This window comes from Gallus gallus, chromosome 1 (assembly GCF_016699485.2).
Source record: "Gallus gallus isolate bGalGal1 chromosome 1, bGalGal1.mat.broiler.GRCg7b, whole genome shotgun sequence".
NCBI classification, from domain to species: Eukaryota; Metazoa; Chordata; class Aves; order Galliformes; family Phasianidae; genus Gallus; species Gallus gallus.
The window spans coordinates 123,261,409-123,270,676 of record NC_052532.1 but is presented as its reverse complement, the minus strand read 5'-3'; the positions used below and the strand labels follow the sequence as shown (position 1 = coordinate 123,270,676).

General features: G+C 43.8%; 1 long non-coding RNA gene across 1 annotated transcript; it reads right to left on the bottom strand.

Annotated features, from left to right (window-relative positions):
- Nucleotides 1–1,767: 1,767 nt before the first annotated feature.
- LOC124417599 lies at nucleotides 1,768–5,526 on the bottom strand. The gene is made up of 3 exons (XR_006932979.1): nucleotides 4,586–5,526; nucleotides 3,449–3,618; nucleotides 1,768–2,222 (listed from the first exon to the last, which is right to left on the bottom strand). It is a non-coding gene; the product is annotated as an uncharacterized LOC124417599 (long non-coding RNA).
- Nucleotides 5,527–9,268: the final 3,742 nt, after the last annotated feature.

The window sequence follows — 9,268 nt, the reverse complement described above, 5'->3', positions numbered from 1 at the left end:
TGGCCTGAAGCTCCAAGGGCCACCAGGCACACACTGCTGCCTTCTGTCTCACTCAGTGACTGGCATGGTCACCCACTGAGAAATAGACAAAGGCCTTCTCATGTTCCCTTTGTTCCTCAGTTCTTTCTTCCCTCAGAAAGAGCTGCAAGAAATGTTGTCCATACTTTTCTGTAATTCCTCCACTTCTGCTGAGCCCAGGCATTGAAAAGTGATTGACCACGCCACAGAAATCGTGAGTGTTAAACAGCATGTTCTATTTTATATTGTTTGGTTCTCTTCTGATTTTTTGCATTTGGTTCATGTCCATATTTTCAACTTCTTTTTCTTTTTCCCCTTTCTTAAGAAACTTTCAGATGCGAGCGCTCTCATGGATCCACAAGCACAGCCTTCAAGGAACATTTCAAGCACTCTCATGCTTTCTTCATAAAAAATAGGAGCTGGCAACATTGCCCCAGCGCTGATTTAGCACAGTGCTGCTCACATTCCAGGCACAGTGCAAATGTCAGTAGCTGATTCCCAGTGGAGCTCAGAGGAGGTTGGTGGGATGGAGAATCAACTGCAATGCACTTGGTTTGGGGCCAGAGAGACTAAGATTGGGCCCTTGTCTATTGCAAGTCTCACAAAGAGCCCTGTAAAGAAATTAAGACTCTCTGGTGCAAACTCAGCAGAGCTGTGGCCTCAGTTGCTTCTCAGCCCTCCCAGCAGAGGCTGTCGGAGGTTAAAGCTTTGTGCTCTCCAGGAGAGCATAGATCCCTTCATCATTGCACAAGAAATATGTCACACTTCTTGTTTTGACTCTGAAAGTTAATTTTCTCCTTCGTGCCATCATCCACCCAGCAAGAGGATTCATGTATAATATTAAGGCAAAGAAGGCTGTGTCTTCAGGACAGGAATTTCCTGTATTTACGGACATGCCATACAATTTACTTGCCCATTATCTGCTTTCCCCAAGTCGTCGTGCTTCCATCACTTCCCGGCTGCCCAGTGTTGCTGGCCAGCAGCCAGGGCCACAGCAACCGGCTATATCAATCACTTCAGCAGCTTAATCAAACTCTTCCTCTGTGTTTTCCCCCTATATAAAGGAAATGGCCTGCCGTTCTCACAGTTTGCTGGAAGCTTGATCTGGCTGACACTGGAGCATCTCAAGCAGGCAAAAGATTTTACCTCTCTTTTGAATCCACATACAGGCCTAGAAATATGTTTTAGGTACTGGACCCTAGGAATGGATGTCATAGTTTCAAACATAGTCCATGCAGGGCTAAGGCCTTGGAAATTTACTCTCATAATATGCAACACCCGGCAGCCTAAAGCAGACTGGAAAGAAATATGTGATCCCAGAAGAAATTTTCTGACGCCCTGTGAGAGGGGTCAGTGCAAAAGGAAGATTCTCCACACAGACTACAAATGTGCTTGGATATCTGTCATAGCTTCGTGATGCAGATCTTCCTCCTCACAGAGGAGCTGCCGCTATTCGCTTTAACCTTCCTGTGCTCAGCCAAGCTCAGCAGCACTCAGAAGAACACCTCTTAGTGCGTGAGGCAAAGTTTGGCACTATGTCCTAAGTGGGCATACACTGTACTGGGTGAATCAAAAGAAAAAAAAGACAATTTTTAACCCTGCTGAAACTGGGCCTGCTTGAAGATAGGAATGCAAGACTCGCAGGATCAGAAATAGCTTGTATCAGCAGCAAACCTGCTGCTGTAACCCGCAAAGGACTGAGTGCTAATGGGCTCTGGTCTCCACTCCCAGCGTTGTGGATGCATTTGCTAATTGGAGAAGATAATGGAAACAAACATTTGAGGCGTTATATGGAATTTCTTATAGATTGCATTCACCAAGTGAAGTGTCTACAGTGAAATTTAAGCCTTGTGTCTGAGCCTCAGTCAATAATGGGCCTTGTATCTGTCACTATATTACACATGAAATAGGCATTAATGAGTGTTTATGTGCTCTCTAAATGCTTGAACAAGCATCATCAGAACCAAAGTTGTTAGAACCAGGGATTTTTCAGTGCAGCATACCGTTGAAAATAATTATTTCAGAGTGAACCAAGACTGAATATTTTTTACTGGCCTTTTTAATAAATGCAAAGGACAATATTCCCAAGGGACTTACGTGATGCTCCAAATGTTGAGGTATCGGTAATGCCATTTTCCTGGGATCCAGGAGACTTTGGTTTAATTCTTTCTGCTCCCTGACAGCTGAACTGGGGTAATCAATCCCTGGGGATGTGAACAAAACAAACAGAAAAAATAACTTCAGACCTGGGGTTTAAATCTTTCTTCTCACCTAGTTTGACCTGAATTGTTTTGTATTTTGTGACCCACTTAGTGAGTGCAATAATAGATCTTTTTCATTGTACCAGAACTGCGTGCAGCTATATTCCTGTTTCTAATAAAATAAAGATTTAAATACAGCAGATTATTTTCTCCACCCTGTCTGACATGAGCTGTAATCAGATTTTTTTCTCTCCCTTTCATGAACACCATCTGTTTGTGACCATTAAAATCCATTCTCTATGCTGAAGAGATGGGAATTCAGAGGGATGTGTTCGAGCCACTGTCCAAACAGTACTGTCATTCCTAAGGGATCCATTACAGCCTGACACACCCAAGTATTTATGAGCCATAAACTGCCTGCCTAAAATGGCGATTCATCACCGTGCATGGGAGACCCTGACAATGACAGAGTGTGTTGTAGCTGCGAGAGAAGGGGAGGAGGGGAAGGGGCTTTAGGAGGATTTTTTGAACCAGCAGCGTTATATAGCATCAGTTGTGGGGTTTTTTTTTTGTTTGTTTTTTGCTTTTTTTTTTTTTTTTTTTTTCCCCCACTATGGCACCTCGTTTCCAAGCCATTTGCTTTGACAGTTCTTCACAGCCAACGTTAAATTAACAGATGTCTTGGAACCGGACCCCAAACAAGACAGCTACGAGGTCACCGCTTTCTGGCATCGTCGTCTGCTCTGGGGTCGGGGCTGGCTCAGTGTGCACACAGCACCCAGCCGCCTTCCCCGCTGCAGGGCTCACCTCGGGGCTGGCTGGGGGACGGGGTGCAGCTCCCACACCAGCGTGACCGAGTGCCCGGCTCTCCGCATCCAGGTGCAATCCCAGCAAAAGGCCACACGCTTCACATTCCTACTAACTTCTTTTTCTTTTTTGCCTGCTATTTTTGAGGCTATTTTCGACCGGGGTGTAATACAGATAGATAAACTCAAGACTATTTGCTCCATAAGGCAGCACAGTTCTCACACTCGCATAAGGAACTGCGAAAGAGAACAAAGGATAGGAAGTACAAATGCTGGCAAGTGCAAAGATGGTCTTCTATAAAAATTGCCTCCGAACACTTCTGAAGCTTTCTGAATTGATTACCGTAAAATTTAGATGGAATTTGTGTACCAACACCCCCAAAATCACTACCACTGTAGGAGCTGTCTCATTCTTAGACTTACCAGCCTAATATTCTAGCCGTGCATCTCAATGTCTGCCCCCATCTGGAGATTCACAAACAAGGCTCATGCTTCTTAAGTTCCCTGGGAGTCCCAGGTTTACGTGCATGAACAGAGAACACCAGCACACACCAACAGCATTCTGTTACATGGATGGCACCACAATCAGACTTCTGTTTCATTTAAAAAAAGAGAGAGAGAGAGAGAGAGAGAGAGAGAGGGAAAAATAAGAACAAGCTGGATCAGGAATTCTGATTTCTTCATTTTAATAACCACTATGCATTGAATAACCAAAGACAGGTAGACACCTGGGACTGAAACTGTGCTCCCTGTCCTGTGCTAAGCGCTTTCATGCAGAGCCTGAGCCACAAAGCCTGTTCCCGCGTGCTCCTCTTGTCTGAGCCTTCAGCTGCCTTTCCTACAGTGGAACAGTCTCACCATTGTCCCCAGCCTCCCATCAACAGCATGGCTATTCCCCGGGGGCTGCAGCTCCCCATTTTCCGGGCAGATCCTCCCAAGCAAGTGGGGAGATGTGCAACGAAACAAACAAACAAACAAACAAACAAACAAAAAACACCATTACTTCTGGTTGCTTTGAAAGCAAATGCAAAACCTTAACACCTACAGCCAGTGGGATGACTGAAAGCCCCTGCTGAGTCCTGACTTGGTCTAAGCATCCTGCAGGGGGTGTGACCTCGCAAGAGGAGTGGTCAGCTCACACTGTCCATCAGCAAACTTCCAGCTGCCTTCACCGCTAAGGAAGGCATTCACCCTGCAAGGCTGCCCTAGCACCTGGGCGGGGCCTCGCTACACAGCCTCTCGCGGGCAGCAACGACCTCGTTCGTGCACGGAGGCCCCAGGCATTAAACAGCCCAGGGGCTGCACGAAGCAGGCGCCCCCTGCTGGCCGGCGGCCGTCATGCAGGCAAGTTACTCACGGACCACTGCTAGCCGGAGCGGGGAAGCTGTTTTCCGTGCTTCGCGTGACAAGGACACCATTTTAGTGAAACCTTCCCCTGAATTACCCAGACAATAGCACTGGGATCCACCAAAGCTGCCCAGCAGTCCTGTGTTTACTTGGCATCCTCCTCTTGTTTGTGCCCAGCCCAATCCTCACCTGCGTGAGGAGGTATTTACTCACGTGGTTCTGGAGAGGGAGTGAATATTATCGCTGGTGGCCTTCAGAGGAAGCGCATGTTAAGATCTGAGCAGAAAATACACGAAGAGACAGCAGTCGTACGTTACAGGTTGTTTTCCAAGGGTGGCGTTTTCCAGCAAGCGTTGACTTGTGGTACCAATAAGAAGCTAAGATGGGTGTGAAAAAAACCTGATTGATGCGAATAAAACGCAGACAACAACACGGTTGCCCAAACTGAAAAGCTTCTGGGCTTCTTTGTGGAATTTCCACTGTGCCCTCGTTACAGACCACGTTGGAGAGGCCTGAAGAAGGGCCTGTCACAAATGAGTTCACCTCATTGTTTCCACCTGACCAAAAAAAAACACTGAAAGAAGAAAAAAGCAGAAAAATGCATGCTTATTTTTCAATCAGCCATAATGTTTGAATTCAAGGAGAGATGGGAAGAGAGCCTATCAGCAGCACGTCTAAGAGAATTCCATTAAAGAGAAAGCACATCACGTAATGAGTGCAAACGCCGGTATCAGAAACGTGTACAACCCATGGCATTAAACCAGTTGTGCATATTCCATTTTCCTACTCTCCCTTTTGTGCTTGTCTTGTCCCTGCGTCTGGGGCCCAAAGGGTGCACCACACACCCACACGGCCACGCTGCATCCTCTCCTGTTCCTGGAAGGCACAGCTCGTGGCACTGCTCCTAAGCAGAGACTGCAGCTCGCTGCCAGCACTGAAATGAAGGAGGAAGGCTTGCACAGATGGGCTCCCTCCTCAGCCGGGAAGCAAACAGCCAAGAAGCAGCCAGAAACCTTTTCTTAAAACCCTTCTCAGCTGTTATCTGCTGTTTGACCCACACTCAGATCCCCTCTGAGCTACAGGGTCTCTGTGAGGGCTCCAAAAGCAAGTAAAAGGGGCTTGGGGCTTTGTACAAGGGTAAAAGTGTGGACTTTATGTAGGCGTAACCTCCATCAGCCTGAAGCACTGCAAAGAGCCCTACCCCCTATTATGTGAATTAGTTGGAGAGTAAACCAGCAGAGCAAGAGGTTTGTGTTTCATTGCTGGTTCTGCCACTGCCCGACTGTGAGACATTTTTCACTCTCTGTGCTACAGTTGTCTCCATCTGCGGGGTTCTATTACTGTTTGCCTTTTATTATATATAAAAATCTTTTAACGTGCATTTCAAGAATCAAACATGCGGGCAGGATTCCCTTTCTGCGGCCACATTCTTTCTCCCTTTAGAAGTACTGTAAAGTACCTAACATCACACATGCTTCACGTTGTAACTTCGGTGAAATCACTACAGGCATCTGCCTTCTCTATTTTTTAGGGGAACATCAGCTTTATCCTTGTGAAACATCAGGATGTGATGGATATAAAAGTATGTGTTTACAGAACTTGTGCACCAGTGCAGTACCCAGATGTTGTTTATAGTAACCAGGAATCAGTGGGAACTTGTTCTAGTAGAGTTTATAAAGAAATTAATTGATGTAGCTTGTAACTGAAAGAAAATATTAATATAATCTTGGAAAATACTTTTGCTTCCCTCTTCATGCTAAAGAATCAGATAATAGCAAACACCAAAATAGTTAAGTTTTACAGGATCATCTTGATAGCATGAAGGCAGTAGTTAAAACTCAATTGTATTTTTATAGCACCGATGGGAATCTTGAAATTAAGCCACAAAATATTCAGCTGCTTTTTTTTTTGGTCTATTTCACAGAATCATTCTTAAGCATCAGGTTTTTTGACAACTGAAACTTGATTTTCCTTGAACTTCTTTTCAGTGGTGAAGATGCATGAAGTAGAAGGGAAGACAGATGGATCTTCTCCAACTGAGAGGGTTATTGCTCACCAAACACGTTTCCACCAGAGAGACATTTATGTTTTCTGGCTGAGAGTTAGAAGCAACCATAAATACATGGTAAGCCAGTCACTGTTGTTCAGCGACGTTTCTGTTAATTTGCATAGGGCCTATCTAATGATGCTGGCCTATAAAACACAAAGATTACATCTCCTGAATCACTCTCTGTTCTGAAAATGACTCATAGTTCCAAAAGATTGGTTTAAACTTAAACAAAAGCGAGAAGGTGCAAGAGAAATACAATGAACCTATCTACATTATGTTTGCTTTTCGCAATGTATTTATAGTGAAACTTTTGTTCCAGCAAAGTCGCAGGCTGTCCCCGGGGCTTTGCACAAAGCCCTGAGTCTTCATTCCTTCATTCCTATGTTTAAGCTTCCAGAAATTTCTTTTAAAAACTTGATACATCTTTTATATATATACTATATATATAAATATATATATATATACATATATATATTGTAGTGTTGGAATTGCACCACGTTTAGTCGGGCTGTTATAAGTGAAGTGAATCCTTTGTGATTCAAAAGGAAAGGCAAGATGTATGGAGACTGTGGCAGGTCTACTCTTAAGCTTAAAGAGAAGGTTAACACAAGACATTCAGCATGCGCAGACTGAATAATGAACTTTACCTCAAAGAAATCACTTTATGCACATATGCTTTTGTCACTGAGTCAGGAGCTAGGGCCAATAATACCAATATATGTATGTTAAAAATGTTTGGTATGAATATTCTTTCCCTTTGCCCTGCAGTTCTTGAAAATACAGGACTCTGTTTTTAATTTGAGTATCTTCCAATGAACAGCCTCTTCCGAGTGCAGTAACAATTCATGCTGACAGGTACAGCCACACCTTAGTTTGATCCAGTAAAGACCCTACGTAAGAAATGCACTACTCTTTTCCAAACCCTCCTGCTCACTGCCTTTGCTTCTTGTTTCTGGACGGTCATTAAATGCGTGCCCTCCAAGCCCATTTTCACTGGAGGCACAGCAGGCCAATTCATTGTCTGCATTCCCCAGTCTGCCACATGCTTTCTTTGTGATGTGAACCAAGCCATGCTCAGACCCTCCAACACACGGAGGAATTTCTGACACGTAGGAGTCTGGCACCTCACTGTATTGTAGAATCTGAGCTTCTCTGTGTTTCTATTCTCTCCCCACCAAAGTATGACCTGAAAAGAAATATCAGAGAGCCTTCCCTGTTTCACGTGGACCTGAAAAAATAAACACACTTTAGACTGAGACACTCAAATATTGTACTAATGGAAACCTGAAGCTGTATTAACAACAAACAGTTGAGGGGAAAAAGAAAAAAAAAAAAAGTCTATGTGGAAAACTGAAGTATGGGTATAAGGACACCTTCTAAGAGGCTTGGCAAGAATTTTGCCCCACTGGGAACATATTTACTAAAACAAAGGGCTGAGAGTAGAATGGCCCATGCAGTGGCAAAGGGTGGCTACCATTTCATATGCATGCTCAAAGCTGCTTTTCCAAATAAGCTCATGCATTAGCAAAGCAGTAATCACTAGGCTTCCTGTGGAATAAAACTGAGGTGTAGGTAAGAATTTCTCTGCCCAAATCTACCACTTGGGTTATTTTTCTAAAGTAACACCGTGGATTAATTTCCTTACTATGAGAAGAGAAAATAAGAAATATTGATCTTTATTAGCATATGTGAGGCTGATGTGAGGCTTTTCCCCACAAGTCCACAGGGAGACAAGCACTATCATCTCTAGGCAATAAACTTTCGTGTACCAAGGAACTCCAATTTCTTCACTGTTAGCAGCTTGGTGAATTCATTCACTGGTCAAATGATACTTCACTTTGAGACTGATTATGCTTTAGCATTTGACTTGACTTACACAGATGTATTTATTTGCTTTGAAATATTGCTATCTACTTGAATTTCAGTCCACACACTATATTAAACAGAACAAACTGAGCTTCACACTACTCTTACATTGCAAATTACAGCAGTCTTACTATAGCACTGGAAATCAGAAAGTGATGCAAGAAGATAAATACCTCAAGCCATAAGAATAAAGAAGAACTCATTCATCATTAGAGGGGCTATCTTGTTTACTGGAAAGCCTCTTATGGATGCCTGGAGACTTACTTCTGAGCTGGGTATGCTAAGCACCAGCTACCACCAGTCAAAGTGGCTGCAGTTCACTCACTGGAGGGGAGACACTCAGGCACCTGGATGCCTCTGGGGGTCGCAGCTCATAATAATTTATTCATTATGTAATAGTAACATACATATGCTGCAGTTGGGTGTGAATTCCACAGTAAACATGCTTTGGTGAATTAACCGTCTCATTTAGTGCAGTAGGTTTTCATTTATGAAAAACTGAGTGCAGCCATCACTCCGGTCCTTCAGCGTAAGATACTACAATTATACAATAATCATTTCTTATGGATAGTCCAACTGAGCTTGTATTGACATCTACTAGGTACGCTGCCTTGCAAGTGGTACAAATACATTCAGAGGTGGCATTTTGTATGTACTGGCAGAATAAAAGTGATACATATTTTGTCTGTTTTCTTAAGGTTTGTTGACACTGCTAAGTAAAAAAATAAATACTAAAAAAGACAGCAACACAAAAACAACCAAACAAGCTGAGCAGGCTCATGCAGTGGACTTCACACTGCTTAGATGGCAGCCTCCTCCTCTGCTTTGGTTTGCACCACTCCAGCTGCCTGAATCCAGGACACATGCTTCAGAGGGAGCTGGCTGTAAGAAATTTGGACCAGAGTCTGCCCATGATCTTGGTGACAGAGCTAGAGTTCAGAAAACTGGTCCTACTGGGTTTAGAAAGACATGTACAGCCT